This window comes from Cryptomeria japonica, chromosome 7, assembly GCF_030272615.1.
Source record: "Cryptomeria japonica chromosome 7, Sugi_1.0, whole genome shotgun sequence".
Taxonomy (NCBI): Eukaryota; Viridiplantae; Streptophyta; class Pinopsida; order Cupressales; family Cupressaceae; genus Cryptomeria; species Cryptomeria japonica.
In genome coordinates, this window is record NC_081411.1 from 546,512,757 (window position 1) to 546,533,007 (window position 20,251).

Here is a 20,251-nt window from a genome sequence, read left to right on the forward strand (position 1 = left end):
TTCAAAAGATGATTGCAAATGCCCTCCTAGTGCCAAAAGATGTTGAGCACAAAGGAGGGAGAAAAGTCCTAGATAACTCCTTGCGAATACGAATTGATATGAACTGCAGTTTAGTTGTTCAGGCATTCATCACGATCAGCCCTCCTTCTAGCACCAAAAGATGTTGATGTGTCTTTTATGCACATAACATTAAGAATAAAATACCAAAGTACTTTACTCTCTCTTGAACAAAATCACCTCAAATGCTAAGGATAAGATCAACTAAAATGATTCCAAGGTTTCTACAGTCAAGTCTTGAAGAGTGGGTAACTCAATGATCGATGTGAATTGTTGTTTTCACTTGGGGACTTACACAATTGTTTGAATTAACTTCATTTATCATGATATGGAATGGGTGTGCTGATAACTTAGAATTTGGCAATGTAGTTCTGGACTTTATTCTAACAAGACTTTTCGTAGGACAAAAGGAAATAGAGTTCAGGAAATCTATTCTAAGCCTAGGAATGTAGGAAATGATGAAAAAATTTAGTGGAATCAAACCAGGCAAGGTCTCACCATCAAATCGAACAGATCTTGACACGAGCTTAGTGCAATCATCTAAGGTATACTTTATAGATTTTCAAATTATCACCATCAAGCATGAGACCATCCAAGTTGATGCATAACAATGGATATGTAATAATCAAAGTTAAGTTTGCATAAATTTCCAATTGACCACGCAAGGCACACTTACAATCAGTAAGAGGCTAGTGGTATGGATTAATAAATTTCCACACAAATATACTCGACAATTCTTTCATTCAATCTAACAAACATTGAAAGCGAATTCTAAATCTAAAATTCTAATCTAACTTGGAGGAATTGAGAACCTTGAATGCAAAACAACACTTGAAAGACAAAATCACCATCAAATCGAACAATGATTTATATTCAAAAGCTGCAACATATACCAGTAACTCTACAAAATCTCTCTTACAAATGAGAGGCAATGAGGTATATATAGAGTCTCATACAAAATGGATGGCCAAGATTAAAACTAAATCAAGGACCCAGATCATGCCAACAAAACCCTAGAATTGCCCTAATTAGGGTTTACATCAAAAATGGAGCCACCAACATATGGCCCAATAGAAAGATACATGGTCATCAAATAGAGTATATTCTTGAAGATTCCTCCCTGCATCTCTCTCTCTCCTAGCATACTCCAAGAATCTAGTCAATACAGAATCTAACTCCTCCATGGCAATGCTGGGTAAGGTATCCTGTTGTAAATCAATCATGTCCAAAGCATCCAAGCAAGCATCCAAAGTGTTCTCTCAATCTGGCATGAGCTTCTGCGAATTATGAACATGAATCAACAAAGAGACCAAATCATCGATCTGACTCTTCTTCAAAGAGTCCAACTAATTGAAATACATGAATTTCATTTTGTCTCTTAATTCCGCTAAGTGTAAACCACTGGCTTCATTGACATCAACTCCCAATAACTCCTCAATTGAGAGAAGGATCTTCAACCGAATATCATGAATAGATCCTTCCATCTCTGCACAACTCATTTGTGCGCTCTCATAAGTTGATTTCTTCATGGCTAATGAACAATACCAGCCATGGAAATTGTATCTATCTCCATTGTGCACAACATTCTCCTTGATCAACGTGGACTTAGGAATCTTTTTCAAAGCTCTGAGGCGTGGAATAGTCTTCTCCTGAATAGGTCGGAATTCCTCCCAAACTCCCTCCAAATACTGTATTCTGAATATGAGCCTTGTTGTCCTGTCAAATGCCTAGACAAACTGAGTAAGGAAATCATTAGCCTGTCTCTTTGTGTTTTCAATCCATCTTTCCACCTCTGAGAGTGTATCTCTCACTGCCTCACAATGTGAATGTAGTCCACGATCAATTGCAATATGGGAAATAAGGGTGAGATTCTCACGCCTTATCCCTGCAATATACTCTCTAAGTTTGATATTCTTTGCTTCATATTTCTCTCTTTTCTCTATTTCTCCATCCAATCTCGCACTGATTGCTTGAGGGTATCACCAACCTCCTGAAATTCTTGCTCTTTTGTAGTACGGCCAAGGGCAACTGAAGTAATATGGAAATCCATGGGAGTAGCAATGTCCGTCATCACACCTCCAATAGGAACAACCACCTGCGCAATCTGCATTCCTATCTCATCTCTAGCTATGTGTGACAAAATCTCAGCTCTCTTAGGTTCTCTCTCCTTATTGCTTCTAGCTAAGTAATCATCAATGTCATCAATAGGCTATGCCTCTATCATTTTCTTACTTTTTTCCATACTCTTCATCAACCAATCAGGAATAGCGGCCATCTCCATACCATCATCGAGACACATCTCTCGATCAAGCCCTCTCAATGCCGAGATAACATCATCATCATCATCAGGATTATCCCTAGTCAAATCATATACATTCTTTCCTAAACTAAGCTCCAAAAGGACAGTAGGGGATCTCGGCTGATCATCATCCTCATTTGGTAGAGCAGATGTCGCTATGGCATGTAAATCTCGAATATTCTCTGGCAATATCACTGTGTTGGAACATTGCTCAGTCTCCCTATTTTATTCTAGCACTTCAACTTCCTTGATTGATGAGACACTGAGGGGTGGTGAAGGAATGATAGTCTTTTGCTTCTTCTTCTTAACCTCCTCAATCTTCTTCCCTCTAGCCTTGACTTCTCGTGGTGTGTTCTTCCTTCTCTTGGGAGCTTGACTCTCCTCATCCGCATGAATCCTGAAATCATTGATAGTCCTTTGATCATCTTCGGAAGAGGATTCATCTTTTCATAAGTTAAGGCAACACCCATATCAAATAATTTGTTCATCTGAATATCCACCCATGCTCGGGAGAAACGCAAGACCTCTCTCATCAATATATTCAAATCTATTTCTTCTGGTTCCGACCAATTAGGCGATAAAATTGCCCTCTTCATTTCCTTTTCATATTGTGGATGCATATGATCCTTGTCATCTAACACTTGATCAAGAATGAGGAAAAGTCCACACTTCCTCATGAAATCCACTGACATTCTGGACCACATTCTTCTCTTTACTGCCTGCTCGTCCATCAAGTTGGCCCAATAATCTTCTATGTCTACCTTGTGGATGAACTTTTCTCCCCTGATCCTTCCAACTTTCTTATCTGGATCAAACCTTTCTCCTCTTGTATGTTGCAAATCGATAGAATGCAAGCTCCTCACTTGCTGTGCTAGTTGCTAAGGTGGACTGGCAATCCTCCGATGTCTTCCCCACCAAAATAGAAAGTGGCATGCTCGTTTTGTGCTTTTCCTTCTAGATAGAATCAAACTCCAAAAGCTGTCTCACCACTTTCAACAAGATCACTCTGTCGGAAGGATACCTAGGAAACCTGTAGGGTTTGGATTGAAATCCATGAATCCTTAGGTATGTGAAAGTGGGAAACTGTATATACCACGATCCATATTTCTCTATCAGCTTCGTTACCTCCTTGGACAACCTCCCGTGGACTCCACCTTGCAACATTCGCGTTATATACATTGTGAATACATCATTCACTCTCTTATAATCTTCGATTCGATACATGTTCAACTTTGGATAGCACTCATAACTCCTGAATTGTCCTTGTCCATTCCCGACTTCACCTCTGCATATCAATCCTTTGTATGCAACAAATCATGCAAGCAGGTACACCAAATAGGAAGTCATGGCGAATGACCTGGACCGCTCCACATTCCTCAGCTGAAAATCCAGATTGTCACTTATGATTCTAGACCAATTTATCAACGTTCCTTTCAGACAATCCTAGATGAAATAGAACATCCATCAATCATATATTGCACCCTACGGCATCCCCATCACTCGGTTAAGCAGGAATACTAAATCATTGTATTCATCTTTGAAGTTTGTGCACATGAGTGTCTTGGGAGCCTTGGAATGATGAGTCTTAGGCTTGATCATCCACTCCTTGTTTACTACAGTCTTGCATGCATCCATCTTCTTCTTATATCTGTCTTCATAGTCATCCTTAGTTATATCTTTCAAGTGTGCTCCACGTGGAATTCCAAACACCTGAGCAATCGCACCCTCAGCAAGGTAGGCAATGATGGCACCTTTAGGAATCTTGATCATTCGGGAGCGAGGATCATAATATCGTGCACACTCTAGATTAAGTTCACTGCACTATATGGACTACAGGAATCTAGCGGCCTGATAAATGCCACTCTTCATAATGTTCACATAAGCTGGGGAAGGAATCTGGCTTCCAATTCCGAACATATGCTGTCGCATCTGGCTCATGTTCAGGAAATGCATGTTCGTGTCTGCAATCTCCTTCCATCTGGATGACATCTTAGATTCTGGATAGAATCCAATCTCAACTATCTTTTGTTGTTCTTTCCTTTCCTTGAGTTTAGACTTCGACATCATACCTATATGAAGCTAGAAGTTAGAACTTTGGAAAATATTCTTGACGAAAATTCCGATTTCCTAATGATTTAGACAAGTTTGGGAATGGAAATCAAGAAAATAATACACATTCTCAATAGATTTTAACAATAGAATGCAAAATGTGACAAGGTTAGGGTATAAAAACCTCATGAAATTCATTAAAATCAATAATTTTCAGACCAAAGTCTGAAGACACCTCCTTATACTTTAGAAATTTTACCAAAATAGAGTGCAAAGGAGTATATCGGATCAAACAATGACTACGGAAAGGTGTGAAAGGTTATGTTTCCACACAAAACTATGTTTGAAGACACCTTTCGAGGTCAACAATGGCTACCAACAAGTCTAAAGGCAACCTACAACTTCACAAATTAATCTCTAAAAAACATGTTGCAATTACCCGAATGTGCACAAATATGATCAAAATCGATTTTCCAAGGCAAACATGAGAAAATCTGAGTATGTATGTAGGGCTGGAAACAAAAACTTAGTCTAAAGACAAGTTTGAAAATGGAGTTTCAGACTTACCAGTACCCTTAAGAATGATAGTAAACTCAGAAAATGGCCTCGGAATGAAGCAAAAATGCTTCCCAAATGAAATCGCCAAGTTAGGTAGGTGGCTGGAACTTAAAACTTTCTGAGGACAGCGCCTATCAATGGAGTTTCAGACCTGTGACAGCGTGTAAATGGTCTGAAAATGCACACAAAACTCCACAAAATCTTTCCAAATGCAAATCGTCCAAGTTGGAATTAGCTAGGCAATGAAAAATGAAGTTTGAAAATTAATTACCAGCCAACAATGGAGGTCACATAGGTCTGAAAAATGGTGCAAATCAGGTCTGAGAATAATTATCAGCAAGTTCCCAACAATGGCGCCACCCTCCAAGGAGATACAATCACCAAAATGGAGGTAAAAACCTCCCAAGACAAAAATCGCCCAACTCCCAAAAATGGCGCCACCTTCCCAAAATCGCCAACGTCTGAAAATGATGCTTCAACACACTCAAATGGCTGCCAAGAAAAATCGCCTTGGCTGGAAATGAGGAAAAAATAAATAACAAAACCAACTTTCAGCCCAATGTGCCAACTTGACACTTGACAAAAAAAAATCGCCAACTAGAGGAAAATCGCCCGAGTCTGAAATACACCTGGCAAATATATTAATATAATAATGTTGGCCTCCTCTCCCTTTAAACTTGATTTTGCCTTTTACTTTCACCACACAAGCAATGTGGGATAAAACATTTGTACTTAACTTGCTTGGCAAAAGTCGATTTGCTTCTAGAAGCTGAAAATTATTAAATGCTCATTGCAAATCATTTATTAGGTGTTTATTTTTTAAATAATCATTGCACTTTGTAAAAAACAATTAAATTTGGGGCCCATTCATTTGAATCAAAATGGCCACTTAGGGGAAAATCCACCCCTGTCTGGACAGTTATCCGGACTCAAAATTGTCAAAATCATCGCCAGTGGAAATTCGCCTAGGGTCTGGAATGAATATCCGCATAAAAACCCACAAAATCTCATCACATAAGTCCTGGTGGAAAATCGATCCATGTCAGGAATCATCATAAAAGTCATCCGCAACTTTATCCACTCCTAGTGGAAAAACGTGAGCTGTCAGGAAAATCTCCAACACTTAACAAATTTTCAGTCATCTGTCATGTCCCCACTCTAGCTCAGTCTAGCAGAGACATGTGAGTCAGCTTATTATGGGGTCTTGTAGGCTGACAGGGTTGGACAGAGACCCGGCATGGTTATTCAGTGTTGGAGACTTGGTGTTCTAGCAGTTATTGATCAGTTGGGAGACATTCCTTGTTTTTAGGAGGCAGTTCCTACTTTTTAGGAGGTTTGATCATGCCCAAGGTTGGGTCTCCATGAGATGCCTCTTTGGGTTCAGTTTCAGAGAGATTGGGCTTGTTTCCTAAATTTTAGGAGCATCCCTAGATTTTAGGGATGAGACTACCAGTGAATCCTTGATTTCCGACTTCAGTCACAGACAGGTGACAGGATGATTTTAGGGTTTGTAATGTCAGTTGGGCATTTTATGGCTATTTGGGTTATATTTTTAATATTTCCTAAGTTAGCGTTTAATAATTAAATAAGGCTAAGTTGTTAGCCATTTTGGAGTAATAAGGGGATTTTTGGCCTCATCTGGATGCGCACCCTATTGTGTGATAGCTCGTTGGAAAGATCTTGAAATTCTTTAAATCTTTCTCTTTGGTCTCAGGGCAATTCAGTGAGCGGATTTCTGTCTATGAGGAAAAAGGTCATTTTCTAGTAACATGACCACTTTAAAATAAGAAATTATAACATTTCCACTAGACCATGCCACTTGGAGACAATTAGGGTTCAATTTGCAATTGAGAGGGGTTATAAGGGGATAGGAGCTTCATTCTATCATCATCTTTTGCATATTTGACAACTTGTATGAATTTGCTCTGGAGAGCGATTTCTAGACTGGGACGCAAACCCCAGGATTAGGATTGGCTGGGACGTAGCCCTCAGCAATCTTTGGCACCGGACTTATAAGGCATTGTGTGTGGTGATTAAGGACAGAGGCATCAATTCTCAGTAGGGTTTCAGCGTGGCCTACCATCTTTCCAGTGGAGACGTGGTTCATTGCAGCTGGAGGAATGCCATTTGCAGCAAATACACCGCGTGGTGTATAGGGTATTGCTTGTATTCACTTCCAGTGTATGTGGGGTTGGAGAACATTCTTCATCTTCCAGTTTGACTTTGAATTTGTATGAGAGCTTGGGAAATACATTGGATTCATTGTTTGGCTTTGTAATTCAGACAAATCTGCCTGGTACGATTTGCAATAATTCTGACTTTTGCTGTATACCTCATTTATTTCAGTATTGCTTCATATTTGTTCTTATCTATTCCTTCCTATGCTATTAAACAATCAAAAACACAAAAACAAACAACCCTTTCTGCACTTCTGTCTAGTTCTGTAAGAAAAACTTAAATAAACAGGAAAACAAAATTAAAAATAAAAAAATTACAGCAGGTTAACAGCAAAGATCTATCAGGGATCTTTCAGTGGTATCAGAGCCATGTATTCTGCCAGCCTGTGGGGTTAATCAGACTTTATTTCTATGCATTCGGGTAGAGCGGATATAAATAGGTATTACACACGCAGAAGAGCTCAGTACGAGCGTGAGTTTGGGATAGAACAGAATCCAGTCATGGCTGAGGAACAGGTGGGCGACAGAAGAAATCAGGATGAGGAAGAGAGAGAGATGATGAGGACTCTTATCACTACTCAGCCCAGGATCGTCCAGGCATTAGATAGGTTACAAGATACCTTGGATCGTTTGGATATGGATGGACACAGAGGTAGGCGTGGTAGGTCACCTTCAGTGGCTGGTAGTCACCGCAGCCATCAGTCCCAATCTTCAGTTGGGAGTTCCCATCATTCCAGCAGGAGGCACCGCCATCGTACACCTACTACGAATAGGCCATTGCTTCCTCAGTTCATACCAGGTGAACAACCAGCACAAGTGGAACCACCGGAGGTTGGGTTCCAGGAGTCAGTTTTAGCAGCCATAGCTGAGTGGAGAGCTCTACCCCCTGAGGTTAGGGACGTTTTCCCTCTTCCCCAGTATTGTGCACAGCGTAGAGATACAACCAGGTTCAGGGGAGATCGTGGTAATAGACCACACCAGCAGCAGCAGAATTATGATTTGAATAGAGCTACTGGGAAGATTACATTGGCCCCATATAATGGCACAGGAGACACTAGCGCATGGGCGTGGGTCCACAAGCTGGACATATATCTTTCATTGAGGCCCATGCCTGAGCGTGAGGCTATTCAGTTTGCTGTATTGCATTTAGAGGGGATTGCCTATGATTGGTGGCACCATGGATTGGTCACCCAGGATCACACCTTAGTTCACTCCTATACTGAGTTCATTGAGCGTCTCATTGCACGGTTTGACCGTAAGGATACAGAACTTTATTACAGGGAGTTGGCTCACCTTAGACAAACAGGTCATGCAGAAGCTTATATTAATGAGTTCCAACGTATTGCAGTGATGGTACCGGATATGCCCCAGAGACGTAGTGTGATGTTGTTCACTGAGGGCTTGCAGGATAGGCTAAAGGGACTAGTGCGTGCTTTCCAACCAGCAACTCTTAAGGAGGCTATTGAGGTGACATTGGGACTAGATACTGTTCCCACTTCTTATCAGGCAGATAAGAAACCATTTAGAGATTCACGGCCTGCACAGAAGGCCAATACGTCCCAGAACAAAGAAGGGACTTCAGCGAAAACCCCTTGGATGAATCAGGAAACGAGGAATGAATTGAGGAGGAAAAAGTTATGTTTTTCCTGCAAGGAACCTTGGGAACCAGGACACCGTTGCATGGGTAAAGGAAAGGTTCATTTGATTGAGGTGACTTCTGAGTTAGGAGATGAGGAGGTTCTTGATACTGATATTGAGGAGGATACAGAGGATGTTGAGCAGGTTCAGACACAGTTGGAGCTAGACATCCCTGAGCCGTTGGCGTCAGCCAAAGTAGCTATGGCTACTCTCTCCAGTTATCCTAAGTTTCATGCCTTCCGGTTGAAAGGTACACTTAAGGGTAAGCGGGTCACCAGCTTGGTAGACACAAGTGCTACGCATAACTTTATTGATCAGAAATTAGTTGAGAGGCGTGGCTTGCAGTATGAGGAGTTTGGTGGTTTTGGAGTGAAGGTGGCAGATGGTGCAGTTTTGGGTTGCACCAAACGGATTCCACAGCTTAGTATTCAGATGGGGAATTATACTTTGACTGATGATTTTTATGTGCTTCCTATAGAGGATTATGATGTGGTTTTGGGCATGCAGTGGTTACAGGGTATTGGGCGTTACATTATTGATCACCAACGTATGCAGTTGGAGTTTCTGTCTGGAGGGAAGAAAGTGATTTTGAGGGCAGCTTCAGATGGTGGACCTAGGGAAGTGACTTCTCGCAGGATGGAGACTATCCTCAGGCATAATGATGTACTCTGGGCTACGCATTGTTTGGTTAAGTCCAAAACACCCACACCCCAGGATGGCCATGTGTTTCATGTGGACATTCAGTCAGTGATGGATCGCCATGGTAGAGTATTTGGTGATATACCTCCTGGAGTGCCACCAGATAGAGGTTTTGAGCATGGTATAGAGTTGGAGGAGGGAGCAAAGCCAGTGATTACTACCCCATATCGTCATCCTAGAGCTTATAAGGATGAAATTGAGAAGACAATTCATGAACTATTAGATATGGGTTTCATTCGACCGAGTTCTAGCCCGTTTGCTTCTTCCGTAGTGTTGGTTAAGAAGAAGGATGGGACTCTACGGATGTGTATTGATTATAGAGCCTTGAACAAGAAGACAATAAAAAACAGATATCCTATTCCGCGCATCGATGAGTTGTTGGATGAGTTACATGGGGCTGTCTATTTCTCTAAGATTGATCTTCGTTCAGGCTACCATCAAATTCGTGTACGCGCTGAGGATGTACACAAGACTGCTTTCCGTTGTCACTATGGGCATTATGAGTTCCTGGTAATGCCTTTTGGCCTTACCAATGCACCAGCTACTTTCCAGTCCTATATGAACCATATCTTCAACAAGCAGTTGAGGAAGTCGGTTCTAGTGTTCTTTGATGATATATTGATTTACAGTTGTACTTGGGAGGATCATCTCAGACATCTTGAGGAGGTACTTGGCATAATGGAGGATCAGTCTCTATTTGCTAAGCTTTCCAAATGTGAGTTTGGATTGAGGGAGGTGTTATATTTGGGACATGTGATCAGTGCTGATGGAGTGAAGGTGCATGAGGAGAAGATTCAGGTAATTCAGAATTGGCCCGTCCCTCAGAACATTACGGAGTTACGTGGATTCCTTGGATTGTGTGCTTATTATAGGAGATTTGTGAAGGGGTTCTCTCAGTTGGCGGCACCTTTGACAGATCTTACAAAAAAGGGGGCCTTCAGATGGACAGAACAAGCGCAGGGGGTCTTTGATAGACTCAAGGAGGTGATGAGCACTTGTCCTGTCTTGGCACTACCTGATTTCTCGCAGCCCTTTGTTCTAGAGTGTGATGCCTCAGGATTTGGTATAGGAGCCGTGTTGATGCAGAACAAACATCCCATTGCCTATGAGAGCAGAAAGTTGCAAAATAATGAGAGGTTGTACTCTACCTACGACAAGGAAATGTTGGCTATCATGCATGCGTTAGCCAAATTCAGACAGTATCTTGTTGGCAGCAAATTTGTGGTAAGAACTGATCACAACAGTCTAAAATACTTCCTAAATCAAACAGAGCTTAATGATAGACAACAAAAATGGATTAGCAAAATTCAGGCTTATGACTTCGATATCGAATTCATAAAGGGGAAGAATAATACTGTGGCTGATGCACTCTCTAGGAAACCTTCATTGGCTGCCCTTTGCTCATTGAGCGAGATTTCAGCAGATTGGAAGGCTCAACTCTTAGTTGAGTATTCCAAGGATCAGCATGCTTGTGAGATCATGGATGGTTTGATAGTGGATGACAGATATAGTGTGGTAGATGATATTATCTACTACAAGGGTAGGGTTTATCTTGTTCCGAGTTCTCAGTTGAAGGAACGAATTTTGCATGCTCTCCATGATACTCCTACAGCAGGACATCCAGGATATGGTAAGACTTACAGGGCGGTTCGTGAGAGATTCTCTTGGAAGGGTCTCAAAGATGATGTTTTACGCCATGTCCGTGAGTGTATGACTTGTCAGCAGAACAAGTCGGAGCATACCTACCCAGCGGGGTTGTTGCAACCCTTACCTATACCGGAACAGAAGTGGACAGGGATCTCAATGGATTTCATTACAGGTCTTCCTCGCGTTCAGGGGAAAGATTGTATTTATGTTGTTGTGGATAGGCTAACAAAGTATGCCCACTTCTTTCCCATTGCACTGGATTTCACAGCATCACAGGTGGTTGAGTTATTTTTCAGGGAGGTATTTAGACTCCATGGTCTTCCCAAGACCATTGTGAGTGACAGGGACAGCAGGTTCATGAGTTCCTTTTGGCAGGAACTTTTCAGGCTTACAGGCACTGAGTTGACACCTAGTACTAGTTACCACCCTCAAACTGATGGACAGACCGAGATAGTCAACAAGTGGGTTGAGGGATATTTGCGTAACTATGTGTCAGGGCAACAAAAAGCATGGGTACGTTGGTTGTATTTGGGCGAGTATTGTTATAATACCACTCACCATATGTCCATTGGCATGACGCCTTTCAGAGCTCTCTATGGATATGAGGCATTATCTTTCACTGATTTGGCAATTAGTGATAGTAGAGTTCCTTTGGCTCAGGATTGGTTACAGGAGAACCAGGATGTCATGAGATCTCTCAGGGAGAATTTACATCAGGCCCAAAATCAGCAGAAGATGTACGCAGACAGGCACAGGATTGAGAGAGCATTTGAGGTGGATGATATGGTCTTTCTGCGCTTACAACCATATCGGCAGAGCACCCTAAAAAGGGGGGGAGCTAAGAAGCTCAAACCACGTTTTTATGGTCCATACAGGGTACTCAGGCGAGTGGGAGAGGTTGCATATGAGGTTGAGTTACCACCTGGCAGCAGGATTCATAATGTATTTCATGTATCTTGCCTGAAAAAGGCCCTTGGACAGCATATTACAGTTTCACCCGAGTTACCTCCTATGGATGAGGAGGGTAAATTGATTTTGGTTCCTGATGAGATTCTTGAGGTGAGGGAACGACGATTGAGAAGCCGGGTGATTCGAGAGTATTTGGTTCGATGGAGAGATCTTCCCATAGAGGATGCCACTTGGGAAGGTGAGAGCATTTTACAGCATCCAGCATTACAGTTGCTTGTGGGCAAGCATCTCCGAGAGGGGAGGACTGTCATGTCCCCACTCTAGCTCAGTCTAGCAGAGACATGTGAGTCAGCTTATTATGGGGTCTTGTAGGCTGACAGGGTTGGACAGAGACCCGGTATGGTTATTCAGTGTTGGAGACTTGGTGTTCTAGCAGTTATTGATCAGTTGGGAGACATTCCTTGATCAGTTGGGAGACATTCCTTGTTTTTAGGAGGCAGTTCCTACTTTTTAGGAGGTTTGATCATGCCCAAGGTTGGGTCTCCATGAGATGCCTCTTTGGGTTCAGTTTCAGAGAGATTGGGCTTGTTTCCTAAATTTTAGGAGCATCCCTAGATTTTAGGGATGAGACTACCAGTGAATCCTTGATTTCCGACTTCAGTCACAGACAGGTGACAGGATGATTTTAGGGTTTGTAATGTCAGTTGGGCATTTTATGGCTATTTGGGTTATATTTTTAATATTTCCTAAGTTAGCGTTTAATAATTAAATAAGGCTAAGTTGTTAGCCATTTTGGAGTAATAAGGGGATTTTTGGCCTCATCTGGATGCGCACCCTATTGTGTGATAGCTCGTTGGAAAGATCTTGAAATTCTTTAAATCTTTCTCTTTGGTCTCAGGGCAATATAGTGAGCGGATTTCTGTCTATGAGGAAAAAGGTCATTTTCTAGTAACATGACCACTTTAAAATAAGAAATTATAACATTTCCACTAGACCATGCCACTTGGAGACAATTAGGGTTCGATTTGCAATTGAGAGGGGTTATAAGGGGATAGGAGCTTCATTCTATCATCATCTTTTGCATATTTGACAACTTGTATGAATTTGCTCTGGAGAGCGATTTCTAGACTGGGACGCAAACCCCAGGATTAGGATTGGCTGGGACGTAGCCCTCAGCAATCTTTGGCACCGGACTTATAAGGCATTGTGTGTGGTGATTAAGGACAGAGGCATCAATTCTCAGTAGGGTTTCAGCGTGGCCTACCATCTTTCCGGTGGAGACGTGGTTCATTGCAGCTGGAGGAATGCCATTTGCAGCAAATACACCACGTGGTGTATAGGGTATTGCTTGTATTCACTTCCAGTGTATGTGGGGTTGGAGAACATTCTTCATCTTCCAGTTTGACTTTGAATTTGTATGAGAGCTTGGGAAATACATTGGATTCATTGTTTGGCTTTGTAATTCAGACAAATCTGCCTGGTACGATTTGCAATAATTCTGACTTTTGCTGTATACCTCATTTATTTCAGTATTGCTTCATATTTGTTCTTATCTATTCCTTCCTATGCTATTAAACAATCAAAAACACAAAAACAAACAACCCTTTCTGCACTTCTGTCTAGTTCTGTAAGAAAAACTTAAATAAACAGGAAAACAAAATTAAAAATAAAAAAATTACAGCAGGTTAACAGCAAAGATCTATCAGGGATCTTTCATCATCCGGTGGAAAATCGCCCCCAGTATGGATTTGGAATGGGGGAAAAATAGGGCATGTCTCGATTCCAGGGGAAATTCACGTTCAGTCTAGATTTTGATTGGGGAACACCATGGGTAGTCAGGAATATGAGGGGAAAAGCAACTATAGTGTGGATTTTTGACCTTTTAACCCTTAGAATGTGGATTTTCATCTGGAAAATGATGATTTTTCCACTCAAAATCACTAGGAAACTTCAAAACTCAATAAAACTCATCTAGACTTTGAGCAAAACACAAGGAAACCTATCAGAATAAAGCGCAAAATCAACTTGAATAACTTCCTAGGAGCGAGAAAACAACTCCAAAAGGTCCTGAAACACCTTAGCACTTAAAAATCACCGACAAGGACATTCAAAAACACGTTAATGCTCAAAAGGTCTACACTTAGACAAAATTAGGATCATTTAAAATCTCAACTTTACATGCTTGATCCTATAACTTCAAAAACCCTAAACAACAATTAGGCATGATCAAAAATCTGAGACTCGGGCACAGGAAACTCAAAATTGCCCACTATGCTGCCAAAACCCTAAACTAACCAACGCGGAAAGCAGAAAGAGGGGGTCCCCGTTTGCAATGTGGCGATGTGTGAAAAGGTCAAAACACACTTCTACTTCTAACATTTGATGTGAAAGCAATAAAGTCAAGGGGGAAACCAAAAGTACGAGTACATTAAAACTGAATGCAATTAAAAATATGTTCAATGTGCAAGGAAGGGAGATTGCAAATCAAGTCATTGTTAATTTTCATTTTGGTAATGATATTTCTTTTCATGTTGCTCAATATTGTTTTTACAAGGAGCTTATCAACAAGGTAGGCAAACCTTGTCCTGGTTATGTGGGTCCTAAGAAGGCTAAATTGGTGAAGGAGAAAGGCAAATGGATAACACATGGTTGCTGCAACTAGACTAAAGGGTGAAGGAGACTGTGGTTAGTAATACTTTTTGGTCAAGGGTAAAATACATCACATGTTAAAGAAAGTTTGTTTTCACTATCATCAAATATGGGAATTTCAATAGTCCTAGAATCGGAGAGATCTTTGAATGCATTGATAGCATGCTTGGCCAAATGAAGGCTGCCATTTGTGTGAGACCTCATCCAATAGTTATACATCAAGCATATTTACTTGAACATCATAAAGTTTGAAAAGCTTAACGCCCCTCTACACATGGTTGCATATGCATTGAACCCAAAATGGCCTGTTGAAATACCTAACAGACTTCTTATTTGACAACCACTATGTGAGGAATGGCCTCATGAAAGTTTTCAAAGAAAACGTACACAAATCATATAGGGCTCGGAGTGGGCTGTGAAAGACAAGTAATGAATTCTATAAGTTGTTTCATTTCAGCCTTTAAGGCTGTCTAATCTTTACCATCCTTGAGTACTCTCTTCTTGATGTTTTCTATGAGTACATCCAATAAATTGGCATTCCCTTGGCATTTATTGCCCCCCAAATCTATTTTTTCTACCTAGAAATCTAATGGTTCAACATGCTTTGTTGTTTTATCTTATAGAGGAATAACAGTTTCAACAATCAAATGATCATTTGTTCCTCTTTTCACCCAAGTCTATCCCTCCAGATTTTTCAACTCTGATTTAGAAATGATAAATGAAAGTGTAGCAAAATTAATTTGATAAGAAAGTGTAGATCTCATGCCTTCTACACACCTTTGACTTTACACACTCAGATGCTCCTTTTCCTTGTTCTTGCTTTCTAAGAGAATTTCTCACCAAAGAAAGGATTTCTATGATGGGAGGTAATTTGGTAGATAAAACACTATGAAAGTGAGATGGAGTATTTTCAGAATAAGGTGAAGACAAAACAAAAGGCAGAACAAGAGGTTGAATAAAAGTTTTTAGCCCTAGGAAACATCCATGGATGTAAGAGATGGGAATGATAAAATTGGTGACAAAGAAGGGAGCCTAGGAGGAGAAGCAAAAGGGGAAATGGAAGAAGTAACAACTGGAGTAGATTAAATGATCCGAGGCCCTTGACTATGCTGAAGATTCAGTGAAGTTACTACACTCTTTTTGGCAATTAATTTAAATTTCATAATCTTCGGAGCTTCATCTATTTCACCTAAAACATTTTCTTTTCCCTTTCCTTCTTCTTCATTACCTTTAACATCTACTGCAATCTTACACCTATTGCTATTCGTGAAGAAGAAGATGAAGTTAACACATACACTCGAGGAAGATGCAAATATGCATACGCTCATGCATCTTTTTAATCGTCCATATCAAGAATGCATAATTTACTCTTCAATAATGTTTTGAGGACTCATTGTACTCCTACTAAGGCAAGTGTTTGAAGATGTGAGTGGTTTCATAGGTCCAATTTTGTTCAAACCCAAAAATGATCCTATCTGAGCCATGGCATAGACCAAATAAATTGTCCAACAAAACTCATGAGAGTCTGCCCAAATTCAGATAACTACCTAGATGTATTTTCACTACTTGTGTAATGTCCCCAAAATTGGACCTTACATCATTAGTTCTTTTTCAATTTTGTGAGCTCTCTAAAAGAGACAATATTTCAAAGTGAATCAAAAAGGGGTCATTAAAGGAAGTAGGCAGAGAGGAATGATCTATCACAATCATATCTTTTTTGTCCAAGGCTAAATCTATAAACAAACAAATTATCATACCCATTGATCGATGTAATGTCCCCTTCCAGCCAGTGATCATTCTTGGTGGATAATAGCCTATTCAAGAGGCCCGTAGGCTATTTTTGGCAGAATTAGGGTTTCCATCTTCCGGGAGGATTTTGAGTGGGAAGCAGTTGGAGTCTGGAATTTCTGATTGTGGAGTTTTTATGGGTTTTCAGAGTGCTTCGCAGTGATGATACATGCATCGCATTCAGTTGAGGTTCGCATACTTACAATTTTTAGTAAGTTAGGGTTTGGCTGACTGTATGGTACAGTTTTGCCGCGCTTTCCAAGCTCTTTCTCTGGGTGCGAAGATCATGCTTTTCGGAGCAATATTTCATGACTTGCTATTTTTAGTTAGTAGCCGTTTGAGCCTTGCTATTTTTAGCAGTCTTGGACAGGGTCCTGATCCAGTTCAATTCAGTGGTTTTCATTGCTCAACTTCATCCTTGATTTTGATGATAATTAGTATTGGAGTTATAAGTTATTTAATTAAATATTATTTCCTTATCCTAAGGTTTAATATTTAATTATTTTATTACTGATTAATTTTATTGAGAATTGTGCATAATGTCGTTTTCCTAAGTCTGCTAGGCGAAATATTTATGTTATGAAGGGGGACGCCAAAGAGTGAATGTGGAGACATTATTTTATTTAACAAAGTGTATTTACATGCCAAAAAATCACGGTCTTTTCCCTCTAGGCGTGATTTTGACTTATGAGTGGGATGTCATACTTGGGTCCACCTTGGGGAAATGAAATGCAAATTGAAGGGGGTGAATTTGGCGGTAATTTGGATTTGAATTTCAAACTGGGAAATCTATAAATACAGGTGCTTGGCCTCTCATTTGATCATCCAAAGAATTTACACTGTTATGTTGTCAAAATGACTCCAGACTTCTTCGAGGGTGAAAACCTCCTAGAGTATCCTTTGCAGTTTCGAGTGTGAGACATCACTCCTAGCTGTAGTTCGATTTTGTTGGATCGCTTGGTTGTTTCCTGTGGATTTGGAGAGTTTTGTTTGCTGCTGTAATTTTTTGGTGTTGCTGGACGTGGTGGCTGAAGCATTATTTCGTTCACATCTCTCTGCCTGTTGATCATTACATTCTGGGTATTGGCTCTATCCATCCGTACTCCCTAGGCGATATAACTCACCAATTTGCTGATGGGGACATGGTGATTCTGATTTTTAGCTGCAAATCGAAATCTACAGTAGGCTGTACCATTTGGGAGGTACCTCGGGTTGCATGCATCACTCTTGAAGCTTCCACGTTGCTGGTTTGAGGTTTGGGGATTGATCGCCTACGTCATTTCTTTCATTTGTTTCAGATTTGGTGTGATTTAATGTAGAATTGAGTGAGTTGTGAGTTTTTTGGTGTTGCCTGGTGTGGCTGGTGCTGCGTGTCATTGATTTTCAGTTTCAAACAGCAAGTAGTGTTTATGCTGTGTGATTTTGGATAGCTTGAGATCTGCACTTAACTTCTTATCTATGCTCATAGCTCTATTTGTAAGATTGTTTCAGTAGTACTGATCAATCATTCTTATTGCTTCTTATTTGTAATTCCCACTGTGCAAGTGGAAGAGGATGGCATAGCCGCCTTCTTGTTTGTAATTCAATTTGTAACTTTTGTCCTCCCATTGAGTAAGTGGTTGAGTGATATTGTCCTCCCGCTGAAATATGCGGTGGAGTGATTGTGTTGAAAATCCTTGTTGTTTTCCTTGGCTGGTTCACCACCAAGTAGTTTAGTTTCTATCATGTTGGATAAGCAGAAGGGGCTGGCTTGCCGCCCATGCATTGTAATTTCAATTCAGTTTATGGTGCTAACGATACCCGGAACACCGTATGCTCTCACCCTCCCAAATTGGGCTCTCGGTGAACGAAAGGTGGAAGGGTTCCCTTTCGGTTGTTTTGGCTTATTTCTCTAACCTTAACGGGTTATTGTGTCTGCTTTGTAATCTTATTGAGAAAAAAAAAAAATTGTGGGATTATTTCATTCGATAAGAATGATGAAGACCTTGAGAGAAGTTATCATATTAATTGATCTGACTAATAGATGGTTAGTAACCACACAAGGATAAGTGATACACTTGGCAGACTGACCATGGAATGTGTTCAGTATCCTTATTGACATGGATAACTTAATATCAATTACAATAACTATTAAGACCAGCACGTGAATGTCATGAAGAGGCACGATATTGATAATAATCAATCATTAATAATCATCAGCAGCGATTACAAGTTAGAGGAAGGAGCGATGAGCATCATACACCAATCTGTATTTAAGTGAAGTAATAAGGAGAGGGTGAGATTGTATACATTCAAGATAACAAAATATTAAGGTGGACTAATAAATCTCCATATTGACAGAACCATAAGATAGTTGTTAAGACAACGATTGAAGTAATTAAATGCTAAACGGTGATTATGATGAGACAAACCAGTGCTATGAAGAGTTACGATTTACTTATGGAAGAGCCACAATCTCTTGTGAAGAGATACGAAGGAGAGAAAGGTATGACTTCCAAGCTGTAACCATTCGGGGGTATTGTTGATGTGTATTTTGTACACGACCAAACACAGAATAAAATACCCAGAGGTATCTTATCCTTTCTTGAGTAAAGTCTCTGAATGCTGAAGATATCGCAAAAAGGATCAATCGGAAGGACTTCAAGGTTCTGCTTTGTAGGATCTCTACTCGCGGATAAGCACCAGTGGTCGTTGTGTTTGCTGTTTCTTCAAGGGGCCTTATGTACTTTCAAAGAAAGCTTGTCCGTGCTACTATCTTTCCAAATGAGGAAACAGGATTTTCCTAATACTAACAGATTTTCAAAAAAAAAGATCAAAAGATATTTCAAGGAAGAGATACTTAAACTAATCCTAAGAATGACTCAATGAAGACTGGTTTTGATAAGATTCTACCAATTTCAGTATCACCAAAGGATTACAACTCCATTGGAATTGGTGCGATCTTCTAAGGGCATTCAACGATTTTCAAATCACCAAGGAGATAGATACTATCAGAGAGATACGTACCAATACTTCCAGTGATAATTGAACTCTTAATCAATTTCAATGTTTCCAGTTGACCACACAAGGCGTTCTTACAATCAGTAAGAAGCTAGTGGTTTGGAATGTGAGTCTTATCAAAGATCAGGCACAACATTCGTCCTTCAAACTTAAAATCTAAATGATATTTCTACTAAGAGTGATTCAAGAAGATAAACAACCATGAAGATAGCCACAAGGATTGCAACAAAACACCATAACTTCAATATTTCATTGATCTCATAGCCAAATATACAACAACTGTTCAACTTTCTCTCTTCACTACTCAAATTTGCTACTAACAAAATTAAACTTATTTCTCTCCAACTTTATTTTCTCTCTGTCTAACTCTTCAAAATGAAATGAGTGAGGGCTTATATAGCATCCTCAAATACAATGAACGGCCCGGATCAAAAGAAGATCAATGGCTGACATTTTGACACCTAAACCCTAATTAAGGTTTGTTACAAAAAAGTCCCCATTTAGATAAACATTATTAATCCATAGCCAATAAAAATTGGCACAAATAACGAGGAGACATAGACCAATAGGAATTAAGCTGCCACATCATCTTATAACAACTTTTCATCTAGAACTTTGTTCCCTTTCCTATGCTCTTTTCTAGCATATTCAACGAATCTGGACACAATTCCTTCAATCTCAGCAATGGGAATCTCAAGAAGATTCTTCATTCGCTCTTCCAAGTGAAGGACTTGATCAAAAGCAGTGAGAAGAGTCGTCTCCCACCCAGGCTCAAGTTCTT

At 40.3% G+C, this 20,251-nt stretch overlaps 1 protein-coding gene across 1 annotated transcript in view; it reads right to left on the reverse strand.

Annotated features, from left to right (window-relative positions):
- The window catches only part of LOC131031150 (uncharacterized), a 122,369-nt gene that overhangs the window by 60,696 nt on the left and 41,422 nt on the right, over positions 1 to 20,251 (reverse strand). The window lies entirely within an intron of this gene.